This window comes from Mobula hypostoma, chromosome 3 (assembly GCF_963921235.1).
Source record: "Mobula hypostoma chromosome 3, sMobHyp1.1, whole genome shotgun sequence".
NCBI classification, from domain to species: domain Eukaryota; kingdom Metazoa; phylum Chordata; class Chondrichthyes; order Myliobatiformes; family Myliobatidae; genus Mobula; species Mobula hypostoma.
In genome coordinates this window covers 186,028,531-186,055,577 of record NC_086099.1, presented here as the reverse complement: position 1 = coordinate 186,055,577, position 27,047 = coordinate 186,028,531, and the positions used below count along the sequence as shown (strand labels likewise).

At 42.1% G+C, this 27,047-nt stretch overlaps 1 protein-coding gene across 11 annotated transcripts in view; it reads right to left on the bottom strand.

The window, feature by feature from the left end:
• LOC134344445 (sickle tail protein-like) overlaps positions 1-27,047 on the bottom strand; it is a 706,462-nt gene that overhangs the window by 110,051 nt on the left and 569,364 nt on the right. Inside the window, exon 1 of one of the 11 annotated variants that reach the window (XM_063044255.1) lies at positions 11,787-12,045. The exons of the other annotated variants lie outside the window; for them this stretch is intronic. The gene's annotated coding sequence lies outside the window, so the exon portion shown is untranslated. Of the gene's footprint in view, positions 1-11,786; positions 12,046-27,047 lie in introns of those variants that run through there. 11 annotated transcript variants of the gene reach the window in all.

The window sequence follows — 27,047 nt, the reverse complement described above, 5'->3', positions numbered from 1 at the left end:
CTGGTCTGCGGTAACAGTGAAAGCATAATGTTAAAATGATTGATGAGGTAAATAAAAGAAATAATTGTGAAATGACATGAGGAAATTGGTGAAGGCACTTTCCTCCTTCAGGAATATTTGAGTGGACTGAAAACATCTGTAGTTGGGGCTGTGTTTGAGAAATGGCTTCCAATAATAGACAGTGACAAGAGCCTCGTATCTTCTTTGGGATCTAGCATGTGGGGCAAGAAGTGAAGAAGATAACGTAGTTCAAAGAGAAAGTACAGATTTACACTTTCTCATAATGCCACCATACCCACTTCCCAGCCACACATGCCTGAGCTTCCAGTTATGATTGGTGGGTCAGACTGGTGAAGGGAGACTCTAGGAAAATGCAGACATATACAGTACAGCAATCTCAGTACAGTACCTACTATAAACATGCAGACATATACAGCGATCTCAGTATAGTACCTACTATAAACATCCAGCTCCAGTTATGAATCCTCAGGAAGACCTGGAATTTGATGGGATGCAACAGGACGTGAAGATCTCTTTTCTTTTTTCCCTGCCCCATGCCTGGGTAAAATGAAATTGCAAAGCACAGAGGAAAGCCTGCCCCTAAAACATACAATTTCTTTCTGATACAGAAATGCTTAATGGTAGAATTATTGAATGGCTACAGCAAAGAAGAAAACCACTTGTCCATGCCAGCTCTCTATCAGTGCAAATTATCAACTACCTCCCCCCCACTCCCAGCTGCTTGACTGCTATCTTGCAAATTCTCACCAAATATTTATCCAATGGCCTACAGAAGGCTGCAATAGAACCTGTGCTTTGACATCTGCAGGCAGCATATTCCAGATTCCAATAATAAAACATTGCTCTATTTTTCACTGTGACCTCCAGTCCTCAGATCATCCGTCAACGAGAATGGCACTAACCATCCAATCTGGCCAGGCTCCACATCAATTTATATTCTTCTGTTAGGCCCCCCTCAGCCTTCTCTTCTTGAAAGTAAACAGTTCCAGCCTCTCTATCTCTGTAATGAAAGTTCCCAATCCCAGTAGCCAGTCCTGTAAATCTGTTCTCGATTCTCCTTAATACCTGTAGAACTTATACAAGATCATATGGAGAATTGAACATAATATTCCAGTTGCAGCCTGAGCAGAATTTTATAAAAGTTCATCATTACTTTGATTTTTTTTTATGCCATTAGTGATAAAGTTCAAAGCTGTGAGTGAAGAAATCAAGGATCCAATTGATCAAGGAGGTATTGAGGACCAGGTTTGAAGGTTATTGATTAGCTTTTAAAGAGATAGTATTGAATGCCAAGCTGCAGTTGATAAACAGCATCCTGATGCATGCACCTCCGCTGTACAAATGTTCCAGAGATGAGTGAAGCACTAATGAGATGGCATCTACTGTGGATCTACTGTGCCGATGGGCAAATTGGAGCAAATCCAATTTGCCTCTCACGTAGGAGTTGATAATTTGCATCTCCAACCTTTCAAAACAATTCATCTCAGTGGATGTAAGTGCTACTGGATGATAATCATTGAGGCAGGCTATCACATTTTTTTTTTAGCCACCTGTATAATTGAAGCCTGCTTGAACCACGTTGCTACCTTATACTGCTGAAGCAAGAGGTTAAAGACTTCAGTGAACACTCCACACAGCTGATCAGCAAAGGTCTTTAGTACTCGGCCAGGACCCCATCGGGGCCAGGTGGTTTCCATGGGTTCACCTTCCTGAAAGACGCTCTCAGTTTGGCCTTAGTGACTGAAATCACAGGAATGTGGAACTATGTGAAGATTCCTCCATGTTTTGATGGTCAGAGTGAGCATTGAAGGCATTGAGCTCATCTGGAAGCCCTTTTGTCCTGATGTCCCTTGATTTCACTTTGGAAGAGGTTATGACATTCAAGCCCTGTCACAGCAGTCAAGCATTCTTTGATGATTCAAGTTTAGTCTGGAATTGCCACTTCACCTGCGAGATTGCTTTCCAGAGAGCAAAGCTGGACTTCTTGTAACTTCCTTGCTTGCCAGACTTGAACACCTCTGATCTGGCCTTCAGCAGATTGCAGATGTCATGGTTCAGCCAGGGCTTAGTAAATATTATTTTATTTAATATTATTACCTTATTCAATATGGAAATTAGGAACTAGATAAATTGCCTTTCTGCTATTCCTCACCTCATACACACAGATTTTTAACATCTAAAAGTTAACCATAAATATAACAAGCATAAAATTACAAAAAGAAACATCAGAAAATATAATTTTCTCAGTAGTGAAAACTGTTTTAAATTACATGCACACACCACTAAAAGTAATATTGCATCTTTTAAAGTTTACAGGTGATCACATATTTACAGTTGTTTCATAAAGACGACAAAAAAAGCAGCTCGTTTTTCTTGGAATCATTCCAAAATTTCTCTGTCTAATTCAATTTGAACATTGAGATACTCATCCTTACAGCTACTAGGGAACAATTCACCTAATATATTACAGAAGACCCATTATGTTAGAAGATGAAACTGTCACTTAAAGTAATGATGATTTAGTGAGATAATATAATATCTTTGCACCTGGGAATTTATGCTCTCATTTATATGTTAATGTACACCAGTGAAAGGTCTCGAGACTCATCGTGGACAGCTGACGCTTTCCAAAAGGAAAATAACCTATATTTCATTTTGTATGGCCTAAACACAACAATGGATTTGTTGGTTGGACCCACACCAGCACATCATAATACTAAGCAGATTTTTATCACCTCAGTTTTATTTATGACCTCTCTACTATCTCTAAATTGTCAAACTGCTTGTTTGATATCCAAAATGATCAGGCAGAAATCTCCTCTGATAAAGTATTAGCAAAATCGAGGGCATTTCCATCAATCACTGCCACAAACTCCATTTTTCTATGCTGACTCTTTTCTACATCATTCTCCCTGGCAATTGACTGAGGATGAACCAAACTGTTCACAATTTTGGTGTAATACTAAATACTAAGATAAGCTACAAACCAGAAATTCACCTTATCACCTAGATAACATCATACCTTCTCCATTAAACTGAATGATTCTACAACTGTCTCCATTAATCTGTTATTGAAATTCTCAATGTCTGTCTGACTAATGGACTAGAACACTTCAACCTCCATCATTTCATGCTTAGTCATCCAACACCAGAATTTGTGGAGAGAATGGAAAGCAATTTCAGCTTTGCTGCCCAAAGTTCTTATACTGGTTTACAAATCTCTCTTTGGTGTCACCCCCTCCCTCTGTTGTCTCTTCCAGCCTCACAACTGACAGAAAGAAGAAAATGACATCAAAGGGGAGTTTAAATAAATGCAAGGTGCAATCTAGGCTGCCCAGAATAAAGGTGCTGCTTTGCCTAGAAACTAATTGAAAAGAAGGGTTTCTGGTCCAAGTGGAATTTTCACTTCCTGAAATATTCGCATGTTGCACGTCAAAAAGTAAAAATCAGATTTTTGAGATGTTTGATTACAGATTGAAGCAATTCTGTGCAAACATGAATCAATTGGAATTGAATTGTTGCAGATACTAGTTGAACAGCAGAGAAACGAGTCCTTCAGCCCACAATGTCCGCGCTGATCTTTCTGCCTTTCCACGCAAATCCTATTTTCTAGTATTAGGTCCATATCGTTTTGCACAACTGCGCTTATCCCATTTTCCTTTTAGGCCTGTAGCGACTGTCATAATGTCTCCCATATGCTGTGATTGGATGAACGTTTGATGGATCTGGGCCTGCACTTGCTGGAGTTTAGGAGAAGGGGGGGGGGGGAAATCTCATTCAAACCTATCGAATATTGAAAGGCCTAGATAGAGTGAATGTACAGAGGATGCTTCCAATAGTGTAGGAGTCTAGAACCTAGAGGGTACAGCCTTAGAATATAAGGATGTCACCTTAGAAGACAGATGAGGAGGAATTTATTTAGCCAGAGAGTGGTGCATCTGTGGAATTCATTGCCACAGACAACTATGAAGGCCAAGTCATTGGGTATGTTTAAAATTAAGGTTGACAGGTTCTTGATTCGTAAGGGTGTCAAAGGTTATGGAGCGAAGGTGGAAGAATGGGGTTGAGAGGGATAACTAATCAGCCATGATTGAATAGTGGTGCAGATTCAATGGGTCGAATGGTATAATTCTGTACTTTGTCGTATGGTCTTATGGTATCCAATTACCACCATCTCAGGCAGCAAGTTCCAGATATCAAACACTGTCTGTGTAAAATGTTTTCCATTCATATCCCCTTCAAAACTCCTTTCTCACGTCTTAAACCTATGCCCACTTGATTTATTAGTTGGCAAGAGTATTTTTTCAAGGAGCTGAAGAATTAAGAGAAGGCCTAAGAGAACTCTATAGTCAATTCGATGCAATAATCTGGGCAGAAATTCATATTTTCCAAATACTTCCAGCAATGCTAGGTGTTAATTTATGTTTTATAGCTAGACTACAAGTTGCCAAGAATCTACAATAAGCTCTGAAATCCAATGCTATCCACATCAATTGCAGTTTTCAATTAAAGCTTTTAATTTAGAAGCATACTTCCCTCACTAATCGCAGTCTAAACCCAGCATCCGTGCTCTGTGCTCTTCCTCTCATTGTGTGACCTTCAGTGTAATAATCTGCACTGCAGAGTACAACATAATGAAGTGACTAAATCACACATTTAACACTAAAAAATGGGGATGGCATGATCCATTTCGAGGCATTCTCCAAAGAATAATAGTATAAAAATTAATTCTAAAAAATAATCTTTATCCCAGAATCTAACGTTAAGTATTATTTCTACATTCAAGGCTTATTATTTCACAGTTCCAAATCTATCCCATTCTTAGTAGAATAAAGAATATACTCAGTGAAAAATCAGTTCTTGATTTTTCTCTAGTTAGAGCTACGTATTATGCTTTGTAGACACATACAGTAGCTTGAACAAAAGAAAGTGAATTACCCAAAAAAAATGTTAAGGATTTTGACACGGATTTTAACACTAGTGATGGTGGAACTTGTTGAGAAGCAGTGCAGTTCCATAATGAACCAGAAACATTCCTTCTAAGTCCCAAAATTGTTGGCCGATCATTACTGCCGTTAACTCAAGGCAGACTCCTCATAGAAAATCTGCTCGCTGAGCTATACCACACAATCTTTTCCACTGGAGAGGAAAAGATACTTGGGAGATGAGTGCTAATACTTTTCAAAGTACTCAGGTGCCATGGTAACGTAGTGGTTAGTGCGATGCCATTACAGTTTGGGGCGTTGGAGATCAGAGCTCAATTCTAGTGTCCTCTGTAAGGAGTTTGTACACCCTTCCCATGGAATGCAATGCATGGGTTTTCCCACAGTCCAAAGACATCCCAGTTAGTAGATTAGTTACTCATTATAAATTGTCCTATGATTAGGCGAGGGTTGAATCGGGGGAAGCTGGGCAGTGCAGCTCAAAGGCCAGAAGGGCTATTCTGCCCTGTATCGCTAAAGAAATAAAGTTTATTTAAAGTTTTTTTTTTCAGTGATTTAAAATGTTGTAATTTAATACTCTTTCTTTTTAACTGTCAAATTAATTTTCATAGTTTTGTAATTTAATCAGACTGATTGATGATGAATCCCCCAAGATCTGATTCTCTGTATCTCAAAGGTGACAATGGAGTTTGGAAGGTAACAAATATACCCCGACTACTTAAGGAAGGATTGAGAAAGAAAATATTAAACTACAGATCTGCAATTGGACAATTGCTAGAATCTATGATTAATGAAATTAATAATAGGATTGGGGAGAGTCTACATCAAAAGACAAATCTGTTCAGAGTTTTGTGAAATTGTAACTACCAGAATAAGGGGGAAAACAATTACATTTTTGGAACGTAAACACGAGGAATTCTGCAGATGCTGGAAATTCAAGCAACACACATCAAAGTTACTGGTGAACGCAGCAGGCCAGGCAGCATCTCTTTTTGGAAGATGTTTGTAGGACAGTACTAAACAAAGTTAAATTGGATGAGATTGAGTATTTTCTGGACCTTTACATATCAGTGTGGTTTGGGGATTGGCAGAATAAAGAGATCGTCTTTGGGGTGAAAGCCAGTGAGTAGTGAAATGCCACTCAGCTCAGTGTCAGGACACCAGCTATCCACAATATGTAAATGTAATCCATGTTTGCTGATGATTTTGAGTGCCAGGGAGGTTTGCAATGAGGAAGCAAAAGGGGGCATAATGAGGCTAAGTAAATGGGTGAGGACATGACAGAGGAATGTGGGAATATGTGAAGTCACCCTCTTTGGTAGAAAAATGAAAAGTTTATTTTGAAGTAATGCCCATTCATACTGAAGTGCGTCCCTGCACACAGATAGCCAAACTTTTAGGAAGGGAAAAGTATTTTCATTCCAAGCGCTCTAAGTAAAATTGTCTAGTGTGATCAGAAGACAGCAACAGGAATATGGTGAATATCTAGTGTCATTACCTAAGGAAGGATGTTAATGCAATAGGTGTGTCATAAAGATTCACCAGACTGATTTCTGGATTTATCCTATGAAGAGAAATTACATGGATTGGGCCTGAACTTTTGAGAATTTAGAAGAGACAAGATGACCTCAAAGGAACATGTCAAATTCTTACAATACTTGGCAGGTTAAAAGCAGTGCTCTCACTGCCTGGAGTGCACAGAACAAGGAGTCATAGTTACCAGCAGTCAGGAATTAGATGAGAGGAAATTTCTTAATCCATGAATTTTCAAATTCCGTACCTGAGACATGGATAGAATTTTAAATATTAGGGGATATTTTGTTCCTCTCTGCACCTTGTGATACATCAGGCAGTAACCTTGCTGTTTATTTAGCATCTATCTTATTCTTCCCCGAGGCCAAGTTTTTCCCAATCCAGCATGAATTAAAAGTGTACAAGGAGATGGACGGATTCGAACCCGGGACCACTCGCTGCAAAGTCCTGTGTTGATATCACTGGTTGACTGATATTAGGGGAAATTGAGGGAATCTTCATGAAGGGAAAAGATTAGCTGTAACCTTCTTCATTAGCGGAACAGGCATGAGGAGCCAAACAGCCAAGCTCATTTCTATTTCTTATTAGCTTCTTAATGTTTCAGAAATCTGGAAAGATTCTAAGCCCCTTGGTAGGTTTGATAGTTGGCAGAGACTGGATTGCCAAGTTGTCAAACTTTTGTCTGCAGTTTTGTGGGGTGGAGACTCCTGTCTCATAGTGTGTCACCACAAAGAACCTCAGCATTACAATTTGGATCAATTACTAACGGATAAGTAGAAGATAAGCTTGCACTTACCTCAAAGTCACACTTGGGTGACTCACAGATGGCAGTAAATGCAAACCTTTTGCTTGCGTCCAACCTTCTCATAAGGCAATGTTGCCTTAAATGTTATTTTCACTTTCCAGTACACACCGTCCTTTTGATTTCAAAACAAGTTTGATGACTAAATGGAGCATCAGAAATGTTTCTTCACTGGTGCGCTCTCAAGGAAGCCAGGGAATCCAAGAAGGCCAAACTAAGGCTAATGCTGAGATGGTGAAGGTTTGGAAGCCCAGTGTGGGAGTTAGACATTTCAGAAGAAATTTCAAACAAGAGATGTGGATTTTGGCAATGATTTTGTTTCTCCAAAAGGAGAAATCTTGGCAACAGTTGACAGAGGGAGACAGTAAGATGACAGGAACCCATCCAAGGTGTGGTGGTAAAACAGTCATCTGCGCACTATAGAATCTGTGGCAGCCCAGAGTCCTGAACTGGGGAATTTAAAGAGCACCTTGACCATCTGAGCTATGAGCTAAACATTTAACTGTGAGGAAGAAATCTCAATAGGGCTTAACAGAACTTCTGCACTTACTCTCAACGTTAAATGATTAATGTTGCTTATGTTGGATGAAAATACAACTCATCATCTGATTGCAAACATATGAACTATCCATTTGTAATGGATTTCCATTCTCAGCATCAAGAAAGTTTCACAGCAGTAAAAATATACGGAATGGAAGCGATCACAAGGCTCAGTAAATCTGAACATTCAGCATTTCAAAACATCCATCAGAATTTTAAGTGAAGTTTCTCGATAATGTTGCCCTTGATGTGAGTGAAACCTGTAAAAATGAAAATAAGAGAGAAAGGAAACTGACTGAATACATAAAGGGAAAGTGTACATGACAGCGATGGAGAGTGAGGGAGAGACAGCAGAATGAGGGTGAGAGGGAAGAGGGAGTGTAAGGATATGATCAGGGTGACAGTGAGAGTGAGAGAGGCTCAGGAAAAAGGCGAGAGTATGCACAGAGAGACCAGAGGGAGATTACAGGGTGACATTGAGGGAGAATGCAGAGGGAGTCTGTGAGTGTAACAACAGAGAAAATTGTTCAGAAAGAGCAGAAATGTTTAAGAAAGAAGGCAGAGAAAGGGGTGGAAGGGTAGAGGGAATGTGGGTGGGGGGGGGCAAGGAGACATGATGCTCTGTATTTATGGTTATTTCCAATGCCCTCGCTGCAGGACGACAGACTTCACCAGCTGGCAGAAGACACAACAGGCATACTGCGAGGTTTTGAAAATCCTGTCTAGGTTGGTCACCAGCACCATGCAGCTACACTAACACAAACTAATATCTTTTGGTGCTACTGATCTAATTGGCCATTTTTCTTAAAGGGAGCTGGGTCCAATCAATGCAACCATACAGCATTAGAACCCCCTTACTCCACTTTAACAGACTTTCTTATCCCCAACAGTGTCAACAATCTTTTACACTGGGTGTAAAAAAAAGCAAACATTATCATTGACCTTAATTTACTCCATTTTCCATCATAAATATCATCAGAAATATGGCTGTCAGAATCCTCAGACTGTGATGTGGTGCATTCAAGGTCCAATTGCTGTTATTGGACCAACAAAACCACCACGTAGATCCTGGGCCACTGGAAAGGAGGCAGGTGGAATCCACAAGAAACATTTCTGCAAAATGGTAAAACATATTCAAGTCTCGGAAAGGATTATTTTGAACAAGGAAGCATTCAGAGAGCTGGCAGTATTACCCCGGGAAAAAATGGCCAATGGTGGAGGAAGGGCTTTCACATTTCCAACATTTTCATCTTTGTTTCAAATACAGATAGAAATTCTAATCTGGCATCTTGGGGACCTGAATGGCAACACCCTAGAAATTGCCCCCCATCACCTTACTCTGGCCGGGAACACTTTTCTTTTTAAGTATAGGTACTGCCCGGTCAACTTGGGTTTCTGACAACTGTCGGTTGAGATCACAAATATAAACTAGTAGATTAATAGCAGGTGAGTACAGATCTCAGACCTTAATTAGAATGAATTGATTAATATAGATCAGTACGACAGATTCAAAACAATACTGGACCATGGGAGATGTCCACAGAATGCCACCCTAGAAAGTTTCAAGCTGCACTAACTACATCATATTTTAATCATACCATAACTTTTCATACTGTTGGATCCAGCCAGCAAACATAGTGCAAATCTTTTTCTGAGATTACTTGACCTAACCTGAGCTGGGAAAAACATATTAAGAACTCTCAAGGTTCATCTCAGGAACGTTCAATGAAATTTAACTAAAAGCACTTTAAGGGCACAGTATGGGCCAAGAAGAAAGACCTTACGAAGGGATTTAGAAGAAGCAAGTAAAATGTGTAGGGAAAAATATTCCAGAGCTTAGGACCTTAGCAGCTGGAGGTACACCACCTACACTGGAGCAATTCAAAAGGTAATTATAAAAGGCTACTCTGTAATGAAGCAAGAGAAAAAACTACATCTATTAAAAGGGAAACATTATTTCAATTATGATGTTATAAAAATAAGAGTGCATAGGTTTGTGAGAGGAAGGAGTTGTCTGAAGCCCAAGTTTATTTTAAAACTGGAATGCGCTGTCAAAGGTGGTGGGGGAATCAGATACAATTACAAGCTTTAAGAGGCATCTGGACAGGCACTTATTTAGGCAAGGCATGGAATGATGTGGTTGTAATGTGGAACGTGGGATGGGCGCAGCTGGTGAAAAAGGCTCAGCATGGATATAGAGTTATGGAGCACTACAGCACAGAAACAGGTCCTTCAATCCAACTGGTTCATAGTGAATTGTTATTATGCCTTGTCCCATTGACCTGCACCGAGACCATAGCCCTCCACACCCTACCCATCATGTGCTTATTCAAGCCTCTGTTGCAATGTTATATGTTGCAATCCAACCTGCTGGTAGCTCATTTCAGTACATTCACACCACCCTCTGCGTGAAGATCATCCCCTTTAGGTTCCCCTTCAATGTTTCACCTTTCACCATTAACCTATGACCTCTAGTTCTAGTCTCTCCCAACCTCAGGAAAAAGCCTGCTTGCATTTACCCTCCTTAGAGCCCACATTATTTTGTATGCCTCTATCAAATCTCCCCTCATTGTCCTCGTTGAACCAGAAGGCCTGTTTCTGTGCTGTATCACACCAGTCTTTAAAAAATTATCATCAAATTGAAATGCGGGTTCTGAATAGTTCTCTGGAATGCCAAGAAAACACCTAATAGCTTTTGCTGTTTATAAAAAGAGAGGTAATTCCTAATATTCACCTACCAGCCCAGTCTTACCCCCCGCCCCCATCTCACTTCCATATACCGGTTATTTTCCCTCCACACTCTTGGATGCAGGGTTACTGCCCAAAACACTGACTGGCCTTTTGTCTCCACACGTTATCCTGAATTATGGAATTTTTACAGTATCTACTCTCTGTTCCAGTTTCTTGCTGCAGATCCCAGCATCTGCAATCTCTAAGTGTCTCCATAATTACTGAGCAGCTTGTAATTTACACCACATTGCTACTTTGCATTCTAGCACTTGTTCAGCAATGGAGCTATGGAGAACCAGCAGTTAAGACTCAAGTGGATACAGGCTCTGTCTCATAATTTAATGTTCTACTACTTTACAATACTCTCCTTTGCTAATATTTTGGAAGCACTCATGGAAAGGTGTTATTGGACTAAATATGTCAATGCAGTGCACTAAATGTGAGCGTGTCAAACTTCCCAGTGGTGAAATGTGTTTATCAGCTACTGCCTTTATTTGAACCTTAGAGTATTGGATTTGCAAGTCCGCAACATTTCTTTTAATACAGTTTTTTAAATATATAAATACCAAATGGTGGCCAAAAGTGGTCTGATACTCTGAGATCATATACTTTCTGTATTCTGGAATGTGCTTATTCAGATTTGTTGATTTCTTATTTCTGAAAATTTCTAAAGAAACATTTGGAAAATATTTAACTATGTAAATGTAATTTTGGATCAAAATGTTATGATTAATTGCTCCAACAATGCTTTCCCATTTTCCTCTACTGAATTTCAAAGGTACTTGCCAGTAAAATGTTAACAACGGTTTGATCTAAGTACACCTGAAGTATGGACTCTGATGTCCTGCTTCCTCATCACCACCCAGAAACAATACTGGTAAGTATAGCAAGTATAAATGATATTTTCCACCTAAAATCAGGGCTATGAAGGTCAAATGGAGTGTCTTGTTTGCAGTTAGTTAAGCAAGTGTAACCCTCAGGCTCGCCCAGCTCACGTTCATCTAGGGAATCAGCCTTTGGCCCCGCCAAACTGGGTAATCACATTTGTGTAGATGCTGTGTAATGTACTCCCAGTTACAAACCCACAACACAGTACACCATATGCAATTAAATGATAGAACTTTATGAATCTTAATCTGACTATAGGGTTAGTAATGAAAATAAACAAAACAAAAAAAAGGGCATAGGTCAAAGTCAAAGTTCCAGTTCGAGCTCACTCAGTAGTCATTCTTCCACCACCGATCTCCTCCGAACGTCCCCGACCTTCGGACCCTCAGATCCCAGTCCACTCCATCCAGTGGTCTACCAGCTTTCCCAACTCGCATCTTCCCTCTTCATCTCTCCTCGACAAAACCCGGCTCCCAGACACACAAGAAAGAACAGCATGTCCTGATTGGCTAACCCCATGCATACCAAACTCCATTATCTCCTAGCCATAACCCAAACGTTGCAGCTGCAGAGAAACCATTACATTAGCATTAGCAGTGAAACATTAATGCAAACTTAGCAGAGACCAAAATTCAGTTTTAACATTTTCTGAGTTAAAACGATTTTGCAATGCATCACCCATCAGCCACATTCAAAACTACAATAATAGTTCTTGGAAAAACTCTTCAAGTAAACTCTTTACTAAGGCACTCATCATAAAACTGCAAACACAAGGAATTCTGCAGATGCTGGATATTCAAGCAACACACATAAAAACTGCTGGTGGAATGCAGCAGGCCAGGCAGCATGTATAGGAAGAGGTACAGTCGACGTTTCGGGCTGAGACCCTTCGTCAGGACTAACTGAAAGAAGAGATAGTAAGAGACTATCTCTTCCTATAGATGCTGCTTGACCTGCTGCGTTCCACCAGCATTTTTTATGTGTGTTGCAACATAAAACTGTATTGTTTAAATTAAATTTTCCACTGGTGTATTTGGAACTCTGGCGTATGGGTTGCTAAGCAGGTTCAGTTCGGTTTAGTATTCGAGCACTCAGGAAAAACTGTTTTTCATTAATGCATTCATTTTGAGATGAGAGCAATTTTAAGAACTTGCGCTTCTGGTGTGACTTTCTGCATGTCAGGAATGAATGTTGGAAACTTAAGGGCGTGCTCCACTGATTTTCTATCTGTTAAAAATAATGGCAAATCCCTGCTGCAGGAGCACTAATTTGTAAACATAACCTCTAAAGTTTTCTGTAAAATAGGAACACACCCATGTTCAGTAAAATTTATGATAGCTTTGAACAAATGTTGAGGGAGAGAAAAACCACTCCAGAACCTTGTGTTGCCATGAAACAAATATACCTGCAAAATAATTGGAACAATTGGCAATCGCTTTAACGGGCTCATCAGCTGCACTATTCAAAAGTTCTTTAGCATAAGAGGCAGTGCCACACAAAGTCCAATGAACAGAAATTCATTACACCAGAAAACGTTCAGCATGGCTAACCCTTCCTTATAATAAACACAGCATAATGATTTGAAATGAATTGATTTGGCATTTTGAAGTTACATAACGAGCAGATTTCAAGTGTCAAAGTCAAAGTGAATTTATTGTCAAAGGACGTACATCCCTAGCAAGGATATGAAAGCATCAGGGTAACCCATTTCTTGTTTTTTTCAAATCATGGCACTCAATACATCCGACCACAAAACCTTCTGCATCTTTACAGTATCTTTTAAGTGATGCTTTACAAAGTTTTTATGGGCAAGGATATGCCTTTTTTTTAAAGCAAGGGCTTCTTCCTTGCCACTCTTCCATAAATACCCTTTTTGTGCAAGACCTTAGAAATTGTGGAGCCATGAACTTCATCTCCAGTTGCAGGCCCTGACTTCTGCAGCTCACTCCGTTACTGTTGGCATCACAGGAGCCTGTCTTACAAATACCATTCTTCTCTGGCGAACAAGTTTAGAGGGGTGACCTGACCTAGACAGTGGTTATATAATTTTTTCCAGATTTTCACGATGGACTGCACTGAGCTCCAACGCATGATCAGTGCCTCTGAGGTGGTCTTTGTATCCTTCCCCAGATTTGTGCTTCTCTATTATCATTTCACTGACTTCTCTTAAACGCTCTTTTATCTTCACTTTGGTTTGGTCTGATGAAAATCTTCAATACTGTTGGACATTACAGAGAGAGGGGGTATTTATTCTTTTGAATTAATTGAAAACATGTGATCCTCCAATGTTCTACATCAACAAATTGGGCGAGTTGGTAAGGTAACATATTACTCCTGGGGTAAGTTAACACAGAAATTAAAAAAGGGGTGAATACTTTTTCAGCCTCTCATTTTTGGTTTCGAGTAATTATTGACAGGTTTTCAAATTTTTCTTTTGACGTGATGTCCAATGTTTTGTAGATTAGCTCAACAATTCTACATCAAGATATTTTAAATTTAGAAAACGAGACAGTAAAATGTGAATATAGTTGTGGGAGCTGAGTACATTTTCAAGGCACTGTATATAAATGCATAGAACAACACCCAACCGTGGGCTCCATGTACCCTTCTCATTTTTCAGTTTTATCTCTGTATCCTTGGCCATTTGACGTGATCAGTGCAGCTCCCTTTACTCCAGTGAATTCACCATTTTTTAAATAACATGTATCATCCTTTCTCTTCCCTCATGCCATTGAAATCCATTAATTCTGCACCGAAGACAGAAGTGCTGGAAAAACATATGCAGCTGCCAGGCAATCAGCATCTGCAGTTCCATTTCCTTTCCAATCATAATTAGCAAATTTATTTGTATCTTGTAATTTGTTTCAGTTGGCAGCTTCAAGTTTCAGTTGCCTTGCACGAAGTGGAGTGAACGGCAAATGAGGCTCCAAGGTTGAGGGTTCTCTTGTTCCCATCCATACTCCCCTGGATTGATCTTCCTTTGTGCATTCTAACCGGCTGCATCACTACCTGGTATGAAGGCACCGACGCACAGGATGAGAAAAGCAGCAGAGGGTTGTAAACTCAGCCAGCTCCATCATGGGCTCTGGCATTAAGAACACCTTCAAAAGGTGATGCCTACCCCAACAGTGTCAACAATCTTTTACACTGGGTGTAAAAAAAAGCAAACATTATCATTGACCTTAATTTACCCCACTACTTTGCTCGCTTTTTGCACTACAGTACTTATTTATTTATTTTTTTACATATTTCTTATCGTAACTTCTGGGATTTACTTAATGTATTACACTGTGCTGCTGTGGCAGCCAACAAATTTCATGAAAAATGTCAGTGATGATTCTACATTGTCAAGCTACTCAAAGATAACAGTAGGAGCAACTGAGACTCATATAATTCTTTGTCCATTTGGAATCTTCCATTTCAGCCATGGGATGTTACCATAAACCTTCAAGAGTAGTAATCTCAGCTGACTTCTCTTTTCCCTCTCTCCCCTAATACATATATCTGCATCTTAACTTGTTCTTCTGTTTGAAATATGATTTGGACCATGGAAGATCCCTTTCAAATCAACCTACAAAGAAAGGTGAGTTGTAGAAATGCAGAAAATAGATCTGACAAAACTAAACCAAAACACACACTCTAATTAAAACAACACACATCAAAGTTTGCTGGTGAACGCAGCAGGCCTTGATGTGTGTTGCTTGAATTTCCAGCATCTGCAGAATTCCTCGTGTCTGCGTCTCTAATTAAAACGATGGGATTCAGGTCCAACAATCAAAAGTGAGTTTAGGGAATTCTGTTTGGTTCAGGTGGATTTTTAGGACATGGCCGAGCTTCTTTCGGCATACTTGACAAAACTTTGACCCAGACATGCCATTGATTTGATAGTTGTCATTGGCTAGGCTTGCTCTTTGGATCAGTAAGTCCAACCTCCCGCATCCTGAGAAGGCAAGTTGTAGAGGAATGTGGGTGCAAGGTTGCGTCTGTAAAATTCAGTCTGGTTACTACTGATGTGGAAGTACTGCTTGGATAGGTTAAGGAAGCAGATTCATTAAAAAGTTTCAAAAGAAAGTTAGTCAAATATCTGAAGAGGTAAAGATGATCGACCATGAGAAAAGAGCTGAGTTATGAAATTGAATGTTTTAGCTCTTCAATGGGAATAATGCACTCCCGCTCCGCCGTGTCCATTTGCTTCACTGTTAAGATGTTCTCCGCACAGCACCAGATTCAACTCTGAAATGTTGCCAAAGTTAAGAAGTCAGCAGTCACACCCATAGTAAGAAAGGTCAAACTGAATTAGAGAGAAATCATACACTGTGTGATTAATGAGTGGAACTTTTCTGTCTGGCTCACATCTGCTCTCAATGTCCTTACCTGAACCTCCGTGCAGCACCAGTTAGGTCTATGGACCCAGTTATAATCAGCTCAATGAAATGCAGAGCAGCGCAATCCCTCTGCACGTGGCAAGCACTGCTTCCAGAATTACCTGAAGCTTCACTGTCTCACTTGTACAGCTGCTCCTCCCTGCCGAAGCAAATGGAGAGGTAACTTCTGGGTAACTGAAAGAAGGTGGAACTCTGCCCCTGGACACTATGAGAAGTCAGATGCCTATGGCAGTCAGAACAGCAACAATAGGACACCTTTAACTGTGTGCGTGGCCCCCAAAAATAATTCACATTTTTCACCAAGTCCTCTCACAAAAAAGCTGGACACCACTGAATTTATGTGACATATATGTTTGTGTTAGCCAATTGAGTTGTGAATGCCCAACTCTCTTGACATGGGATGCCCAAACCATTTTCCGTCAGTATAATTTGCATTTGAAACCAGGACCTACAGGCCCTTGTTTCAAATACCTAAGACTACTTTTGCACAGTGCAGTACTTGTGACAAGTAAATGAATCTGAATTGGATAGTCAACATGGCTATATTCATGGGAAACTATCAATTTGATTGAGAAAAGCTTTTGACAAGATTTTGCACAGTTGGCTGCTCTGGCAGATTAGATCACATGGAATCAAGAGTGAGCTAGCCAACTGAATACAAATTTGGCTTGGTGGTAAAAATCACAGGATGATAATGGTGAGGGGGGGGGGGTTCAAATGGAGGCATGTAAACTGTAGTGTGTTTTAGAGATCAGTACTTAGTCCACTGTTGTTTGCCTTCTATGTTAAGAATTTGGATAAGAATGTAGGAGAGTGGACCATAGAAGACAGGGAAGGAGGAAGGGAACCAGAGGGAGGTGACTTGCAGGTGAGAGGAAGAAGTTTTTTTGGTACTTACAGGGCATGTGTGTGGTACATGGGCCAAGAGAAGTGGCTGAATCAGATATCATAGCAACATTTAGACAAACACGTGAACGAACTGGGAAAGGAAGAATATATATCTTGAGCAGGCAGAAAGAATTAGTGTAAATGGGCATCATAGTTGGCAAGATATTATCAGCTGGAGGGCCTTTTCCTGTGCTGTACTATTTTATTTTCTATGTTCAGTTTTGACCTCGATATACAATAGTGCCTACACTTCAATTATCACTAATTGCTTCTAAGGAGCTCTGAAACTCCCTGGAGAAAAGCTAAATAATCATATAAATGCAAATTCTTTCCTTTCCAAGCAATGCACACAGGCCAGGCGGCATCTATGGAAAAAAAGTAAACAGTCAACATTTTGAGGCGAGACCCGTCTTCAGGACTGGGGAGAAAATATAAGAAGTTAGAGCAAGAAGCTGGGGGAGGGGAGGAAGAAGCACAAGGTGGTAGGTGATAGATGAAACTGGGAGAGCGGGAGGGTGAAGTGAAGAGCTGGTAATCTGATAGGAGAGAATAGAAGACCACGGAAGAAAGAACGGGGGAGGAGCACCAGAGGGAGGTGATGAACAGATAAGGTGATGAGGTGAAAGAGGAAGACAGGTATGGAAATGGTGAAGGGGTTGGGGGGGGGGGGGGGGAGTTACCGAAAGTTCAAGAAATTGACGTTCGTGCCATTAGGTCGGAGGCTACCCAGCCAGAATACAAGGTGTTGCTTCAATACAAGTTGTGGCCTCATCACAACAGTAGAGGAGCCACCAACTGACATGTCAGAATGGGAATGGACAGTAGAATTGAAGTGGGTGGCCACCAGAATCCCACCACCAAGCACATCTCTCCCCCCCACCCCACATTCCGCTTTCCATAGGGATCACTTCCTATGTGACCTCCTTGTCCATTCGTCCCTCCCCACTGATCTCCCTCCTGGTACTTATCCTTGCAAGCGGAACAAGTGCCATACCTGCCCCTACACCTTCTCCCTCACTACCATCCAGGGCCCAACAGTCCTTCCAGGTCCTGTGAGTCTTTTGGGGTCATCTTCTGTGTGCAGTGGTCCTGGTGTGGTCTCTTGTGTATCAATGAGAACTGATGTAGATGGGGAGACTGCTTCGCCAAGCACCTACTGCCAGAGAAAGCGGGATCTCCCGGTGGCCACCCACTTCAATTCTACTTCCCATTGCGACATGCCAATCCACGGCTTCCTCTACTGCCATGATGAGGCCACACAGGCTGGAGAAGCAACACCTTATATTCCATCTAGGTAGCCTCCAACTTGATGGCATGAACAATGATTTCTCAAAATTCCAGTAATTTCCCCCCTCTTCACCATTCTCTCACTTTACCTCCTCGCCTGCCCATCGCCTCTGTCTGGTGCTCCACTCCACTTTTCTTTCTTCCATAGCCTTCTATGATCCCCTATCAGATTTCCCCCTTCTCCAGTGCTTTTCTCTTCCTCTTTCCCAGCTCTTTACTTCACTCCTCCCCCTCCCGATTTCATCTATCACCTTGTGGTAAACCATATATATGTTGTAACTGGGTTACCTGTCTGGACATGCCCCTCTGCTGACTGCCCCTGTGGCTCCTCCCACTGAGCCCTGAATAAAGGTGATTTTGCCTTGCCCCTCCCCCTCAGTCCGGGGGCAGACACTCACCATGGAGGTCGTATTGTACAGCGAATAAAATCCAGCAGGATCACGACAACAACCTCCAAAAATTTCTCCAAGCGGCCAAAGCTTTCAATCTCACCTATGACAAGGACAAGTGTGTATTCGGGACCACCCAACGTGCTATCCTTGGGTGTGTCATGGAGAATGGAGTCATTGGCCCTGACCCCGACCGTATGCGCCCCCTGTTGGAACTCCCTCTTCCCAACACCCTCAGAGCCCTCAAAAGGTGCCTGGGCTTCTTTTCATATTACACCCAATGGGTCTCTAACTACGCAGACAAGGCCCGCCCCCGGTCAAGTCCACCACATTCCCCCTCTCAGCCGAGGCCCGTGCGGCCTTCAGCCGCATAAAAGGGGACATTGCCAAAGCAGCAATGCATGCGGTGGATGAGGCCATTCCCTTCCAAGTTGAGAGTGACGCCTCCGACTTTGCGCTGGCTGCTACCCTCAACCAGGCGAGAGGACCAGTGGCGTTCTTCTCCTGTACCCTTCAAGGCCCTGAAATTCGGCACTCCGCGGTGGAGAAAGAGGGCCAGGCCATTGTGGAAGCTATTAGGCACTGGAGGCACTATCTCGCCAGCAAAAGGTTCACTCTGCTAACTGACCAGCGCTCAGTCGCATTCATGTTTAATAACCAACAGCGGGGCAAAATCAAAAATGATAAAATTCTGAGGTGGAGAATCGAACTCTCCACCTACAACTATGACATCATGTACAGGCCTGGGAAGCTCAATGAGCCTCCGATGCCCTATCCCGGGGAACATGCACCAGCGCGCAGATCGACCGGCTATACGCCCTACATGTAGATCTTTGCCACCCAGGGGTCACCCGGCTTTTCCACTTCGTGAAAGCCCGGAACCTGCCTTACTCCCTTGAGGAGATCAGAACGATGACCAGGGACTGCCAAGTCTGCGCAGAGTGCAAACCGCACTTCTACCGACCCGAAAAGGCACGACTAATCAAGGCCACCCGCCCCTTTGAGTGACTGAGTGCTGACTTTAAGGGCCCCCTTCCCTCCACCGACCGCAATGTGTACTTTCTTAACGTTATCGACGAGTATTCGCGGTTCCCCTTCGCCATCCTCTGCCCCGACACCACCACCACGTCAGTTATAAAAGCCCTGCGCAAGCTCTTCACTCTGTTCGGATACCCATGCTATATCCACAGTGACAAAGCGTCCTCGTTTATGAGTGACGAGCTGCGCCAATACCTACTGGCTAGGGGAATTGCAACCAGTAGGACCACGAGCTATAATCCCCGGGGGAATGGACAGGTGGAGAAGGAGAATGCCATGGTGTGGAAAGCCACACTCTTAGCCCTCAGGTCAAAGGGACTGCCGGTCTCCCACTGGCAGGAGGTCCTTCCCGAGGCACTCCACTCCAACCGTTCCCTGTTATGCACAGCCACTAATGCCACCCCTCATGAGTGGCTCTTTTCTTTACCCAGAGAGTCGACCACTGGGACCACCTTGCCAACTTGGCTGACGTCCCCAGGGCCAGTACTGCTCCGGAAACATGCGAGGAGCAATAAATACTCCCTGATGGTCGAGAGGGTTCACTTACTTCATGCGAACCCCCAGTATGCGTATGTGGTTTTACCTGATGGGCGGGAGGACACGGTCTCCATCCGTGACCTGGCGCCCGCAGGAGAACCGGGCCCCTACCCTGAACACTCCGTGGTGACTATTGACCTCATACCCACCGATATATGTACCCACGAGACACCGCGTACTCTATGCCATACACACAGACACCACACGACACTCCCATACCAGGCGTGACGCACACGCACGAGGGATTACCAATGCCTAACGTGCTGGCACCTCAAGTCAGGCCAGAGCTAGCACAACCGCCATCGCCGGTGCAATCTACGTAGATCACAGCGACGGACTCGACCACCTGATAGACTTGACCTGTAAATATACCTGTTTAAATATTCAGTCACTTCACTCCGCGGGACTCTTTTTTTAAAAAAGGAGGGGTGAATGTGGTAAACCATATATGTGTTGTAACTGGGTTAACCGTCTGGACATGCCTCTCTACTGACTACCCCTGTGGCTGCTCCCATAGATTCCTGAATAAAGGTGATTTTGCCTTGCCCTTCCCCCTCAGTCCAGGGGCAGACACTCAGCATGGACGTCGTATTGTACAGCGAATAAAAGCCTTTCAGTATTTTACCCGACTTCAGTCTTTTGCAGTAATTGAAGATGCTTCACACCTACCACCTTGTAATTCATTCTCCCCTCCCCCACCTTCTTGCTCTAACATTTCATCTTCCTTTCCAGTCCTGATGAAGTATCTCACCCGACGCATCGATAGTTTACTCTTTTCCACAGATGCTGCCTGGCCTGCTGAGTTCCTCCAGCATTTTGCGTGTATTGCTTGGATTTCCAGCATCTGCAGATTTTCTTGTTTTTCTTTTCCATGCTATTTTGTGCAAGTCCAGAATGCCAAATTTATTAAAATTAGATCATATAGTCCACTTGTTGTTATAAAAGCCCTTCAAAAGCAATTTTCTTTTGGGATAAAGTATTCCACCAGTTGCAATGAGTTTCTTACAAACTAATCTCTTGCTTGGATGTGAATGGCTGCATTGTGATTGCCCTAGTAAGTGAAAAGTCATATTCCAAAGATTTGTGCTTTTTCATAGACCATAAAACCATATGACATAGGAGCAGAATTAGGCCATTCAGCCCATTGATTCTGCTCCACTATTCCATTCTGGCAAATTTATTATCCTTCCCAACCCCATTCTCCTGCCTTCTTCCTGTAACCTTTGATGCCCTGACTAATCAAGAACCTATCAACTCGTGCTTTAAATATTCCCAGTGACATGGCCTTCACAGTTGTCAGTGTCAATGAATTTCACAGATTCATTACCCTCTGGCTAAAGAAATTCCTGCTTATCACTGTTCTAAATAAACGTCTCAGTTTTCTGAGGGTGTGGCTTCTGGCCCTAGACTCACCCACTATAGGAAACTTCCTCTCCAAAGCCACTCTATCTAGGCCTTTCAACATACGATAGATTTCAAAGAGAATCCCCCTCATTTTTCTAAACTTGAGCGAGTACAAGCCCGCAGCATCAAACTCTCCCCATGTGTTAACCTTTTCATTTCCAGAATCACTCACATGAACCTCCTCTGTTCCTTCTCCTATGTCAGCACATCTTTTCTTCCATAAATGGCCCAAACTGCTCACAATACTCCAAACGCAGTCTGACCAATGACTTATAAAGCCTTAGAACTACATCCTTGTTCTTATATTCTAGTCCTCTTGAAATGAATGTTAACATTGTATTTGCCTTCCTTACCAACTGACTCAATAACCAAGTTAACCTCTAGGGAATCCTGCACGAGGACTCCCAAGTCCCTTTGCACCTCTGATTTTTGTATTTCCTCCCCATTTAGACAATAGTCTACACCTTTAGTCCTACCAAAGTACATGACCATACACTTAGTTACACGATATTCCATCTGCCACTTGTTTGTCCATTCTCTCAATCTGTCCAAGTCCTTCTGCATAGTTCCTGCTTCCTCAACACTACCTGCCCCATCCACCAATCTTTGTATAATAAAAACATAAGAACATAAGAAGTAGGAGCAGGAGTAGGCCATCTGGCCTGTCAAAACTTCTCCACCATTCAATAAGATCGTGGCTGATTTGGTAATGGACCCTTCTCCACCCACCTGCCATTTCCCCATAACCCTTAATTCCCCTACTATGCAAAAATCTTCCAACCTTGTCTTAAATATATTTACTGAGGTAGCCTCCATTGCTTCATTGGGCAAAGAATTCCACGGATTCACCACTCTCTGGGAAAAGCAGTTCCTCCTCCTCTCCGTCCTAAATCTATTCCCTCGAATCTTGAGGCTATGCCCCCTAGTTCTAGGGCAAACTGCAAACATGGTCACAAAGCCATCAATTCTGTCATTCAAATCATTGACATATAACATGAAAGCAAGTGGTCCTAAAACCAACCCCTGCAGAACACCACTAGTCACTGGCAGCCAGCCAGAAAATGCCCTCTTTAGTCCCACTGTTTGCCGTTTGCTAATCACCCAATTTTCTACCTTAGGCTATTACTTTGCTAAGCAGCTTCATGTGCGGCACCTTGTCAAAGGCCTTCTGAAAATCCAAGTAAACAACAACCACTATACCTCCTTTGTCTCTGCTGCTTGTCATTTCCTAAGAGTTCCAACAGATATGTCTTTAAGAAAACTATATCAACTACTTTATCACATGCTTCCAAGTACTCCAAAACCTCATCCTTATTAATGGATTCCAACATTTTCGCAACCACTGAAGTCAGGCCACTGGCAATTAAATTCTGTCTCCCCCCTTTTAAAGAGTGGAGTAACACTTGCAATTTTCCAGCCCTATTGAACCGTTCCAGAATCCAGAACCTAGTGATTCTTGAAAGATCATTACGAATGTTTCCATAATCTCTTCAGCTTCTTCTTTCAGAACCCTTGGGTGTAGTCCATCTCGTCCAAGTGACTTACCAATTGCCTACCTTCAGACCCCTTACCTTTCCAAGCACCTTCTCCTTAGTAATTGCAACTAACTCACTTCTGCCCCCAGCACTGTCAACTTTTCTGGCACACTGATAGTGCTTTCCACAGTGAAGATTGATACCAAATACTCACTAAGTTTGACCACCATATCTTTGTCCCCCATAACAACCTTTCCAATGTCAGTTGCTAGCAGTCCGATATACACTCTCGCCCCTCTTTTAGTCTTTATATATCTTAAAATCTTTATGTATCCTCTTTAATTAATGGTTAGATTACCTTCATATTTCATCTTTTCTCTTTTTATGGTTTTTTAGTTGTCTTCTGTTGGTTTTTAAAAGCATCCCAATCCTCCAACTTACCAGTAATTTTTGTGATATTATATGCCCTCTCTTTTCCTTTCATGCTGTCTTTGATTCCCCTGTCAGCCATGGTTGCCACATCCTCCCTTTAGAATACTTCTTCATCTTTAGGATATATCTGCCTGTCCTTTCAATACAATGTGCATCCTTGAATGTTAAGCTCTGAACTATGATCTTCTTTCAGTCATGAATCAGTGATGCACACGTCATACCTGCCAATCTCTAATTGTGTTACAAGATCAACTACCTTATTCCATATATTGTGTGCATTCAAATACTGTATAACACCTTCAGTCCTGTATCATCACCCTTTTCAATTCCGCTACTATGCTACACTTCAAGTCATCCCACTGACTGCAATTTTGCCCTATTATCTGCCCGTCCACCCTCACAGTCTCACTACTTATCTACTTGAATACTAACTGCTCCATCCTCAGCTCAATCATTCCAGCTCCCAACCCCCTGCCAATTTATTTCAAACCCTCACCAACAACTGTAGCAAACCTGCTGCAAGGATATTGATCCCTCCCAAGTTCAAGTGTCACCCACCATTTTTGTACGTGTCATGCCTTCCCCAGAACTCTGTCATTGATGGTCCCAAGCCCAACCGTGAAAGGAGGAGGGTCGGGTATGGGTTTAGCAACCACATCCCATAAAAATCCAGTACTGTAGAAAGACTTGAAAGACTGGTCCACGGCAGAGGTCTCCAGTGAGCTGTTCTTGGTGGCTTACACCCCACTACCTGTAATGGGCTTAAGGAAAGTAAGTAACATTTTCTCTAGAAGAGTTCCCAATGATCTAGAAATCTGAAACCCTTCCCGCTGCACAAGCAGCTCAGCTACACAATCATCTACTAGATCATCCTATTCTTACCCTCACTGGCACGTGACACAGGTAGCAATCCAGAGATTACTGCCCTGCAGGTCCTGCTCTTCAGGTTTCTACCTAACTCCCTAAGCTTTTTTCTTCAGGACCTCCTTCCTTTTCTCATCTATATCATTGGTACCAATATGTACGACAACTTCTGGCTGCTCATCTTCCCCCATTCGAATGCTGTGGCCCCCATCAGAGACATTCCTGACCCTGGCACCTGGAAGGCAACATACTATCTGGATGTCTCTTTCATGCCCACAGAATCTGCAGTTTGCTTCCCTAACTATAGAATCCCCTATCTTACTGCATTCCTCTGCTACCCAACCCCCAGAGACCTGATGTGCTTTTCTCTGCTCTGTCACCCCCAACAGTAACCAACGCAGTATACCTGTTGTTGTGGGCAATAGCCTCAGGTATTCTGCACTGGCTGCCTTTCCTCCTCCTGATGGTCACATAATTCTACACCTTGGGTGTAACTACCTCCCTGTATATCTTGTCTATCAACTCAGCAGCCTCCCGAATGATCTGGAGTTCATCCACCTCCAGTTCCAACTCCTTAACACGGTCTGTTAGAAGCTGCAGCTGGATGCAGGTGTAGTCGTCAGGGACGATGGAGGTCAGAACAGAGAACAACTTCGAGATGCTCACCTGCCGACTATGCTGTTAGAATCTGGGATTGTTACAGTACAGGATGCAGCCAATCCCCTGTACGTTTCCATAAATAAAATGAAGTGAGGCAATTTATGCTTAAGGAAAACCCCAACGGATTTTATTAAACTCCAAAACCTGAACACAAAAGCATGCTAAAAAATCATTTACGTCATTACATCAGAACAGGCTCTTAAAGTGAAGTGCCATCTCAGTGTCAGTGGTTGTGAATTATATATGTTTCCACCAATTACGTTACCCTTCAAACCCATAAGTTCTTTGTGTTACATGAATCTAGCTTGTCTTATGCTTTGGCTTTTTCCCCCATGACTCTTTATTTTGCTTTCTGCATGAACTGAATTTATTGCAAATTTTCAGTATCTGCTGCTTCTCTAACGTAGGTAAAAATGCATTTGGGTAGTATAACATACTGGGCAATTATGTAAAGTAATATTCATTGTTTCCTTGGCCAAAAGTTTTATTGAGTTATAGTAACATCCACCAAGACTATACTCCTATAACGAAAGTAAATATAGTCTGACTGAAAGGCAGTTGCAGACATTGTTAAGAGACTCAGACTCAGACAGAATTCCAGTATAATCTAAGGCCACAGGTATGTGACCTTCAGAAAAAACTACATCATTACACTTTGCAAATACATGGACCTTTTTCCCTCAACGTGGCTGTGGATTTGTCTGGGAAGAACTAGTGATGCCCTGCTGCGTCAAGTTTGTAGCCAATTAGAGCCAAAAAAAAATTAAGCTTCCATATTTATTGCCCAGAACTTGTGAATATTTCTGATCAAATCAGTGCACTGCGATCAAAGGTGGCTCTGTTAGAGCAAAAACTTGCTCTGGTTTACTAAATTCCAAAGCAGTTGAACATTAACACAGAAGCCTGAATACCAGAGTGATTGCAAGAGGTAGATTCCAGGCATTTACTGTGGCATTTCTGAAACTGCACACTGCTCCCTCAATCTTTCTTCCAAATGAAAGTTAGAGATATCTTTTTAACCTAAAACTGGTCAAAGTGATCAAATAGATTATGCAATCATCTTGAAGACCATTTCAAGATCAAGATTCAGTGTATACTTCAGGATTGAAATTAGCTAATGAAAAAAATAACTCCTTTTAGGGAAAAAAGTTTCAAATTACGAGGGTAGGTATAGGTGGGAGAAAGTGAAGAAGGATGAGAGGGAAAGAGGGAACATTAACATGGGCCACAAATATGTACACTATTTTTGTCATGATAACATGATACTCATGCAGAGTGGTGATTGCTTAATTTCCATATATATCTCATCTTCACCAGCATTTAATAAAATTGATTGCCAAGCACATTCATGGAAAAAGTCTTTGAAAGACGTTAACACAAGGGCAGCCTAGAATAATCAGTGATGCCCGACCAGTCTTTGGTTCAGCATGTGTCTTCCTAACACTGTTTGCTTAAATGCCCTCTTTGTTCTCAAAGCTTTAAGGAAATGTGGCTCAACGACAAAAACTACATAACCCAACACTTCCATTAAATGTTCACATAACAACAGATATTCACTGGAGCAAATGAAATACTGCCCCACATGGAATAATTTTAAGCACAAAGCATGGCCAATACAGTTCTACAAATTTCACCTTCACAAATGGAATTTGCTTAACTTGCAGAGTCACTCTGCAATAGAGGGCAGAGCATTAAAAGCAGCTGGGCTTTGGAGCTTTGGTGAGAAGTGGGGTGAAATGTGACAGCAACATAATGCATACCATAAACGATGAAAAAAAACCTTTCTTTGGTTGGGGGGTGCTGAGTCAGCACAAGCACTGGTCTCATACTCCCACATCCATTTCCAGTGAAGTGAATTGAAACATATTGTTTTAGGATGAATTTGGTTGGGAGAAGTGGGGGGGGGGGCGGCAGTGGGGGAAGGAGAGTAAAGTAACAAACAAATTGGAGAGTATATTGGTTAGCTGCATCACAGCCTAGTATGGAAATACCAATGCCCTTGAATGGAAAATCCTACAAAGCGTGGTGGATATGGTACAGTCCATCACAGGTAAAGCCCTCCTCACCATTCAGCACACTTACACAAAGCATTGTCGCAGGAAAGCAGTATCCATTATCAGGGACACCCAGCACCCAGGACATGCACTCATCTTGCTGCTGCCGTCAGGAAGAAGGCACGGGAGCTTTAGGACTCCCACCACCCAGGTTCGGAAACTGTTCTTACCCCTCAA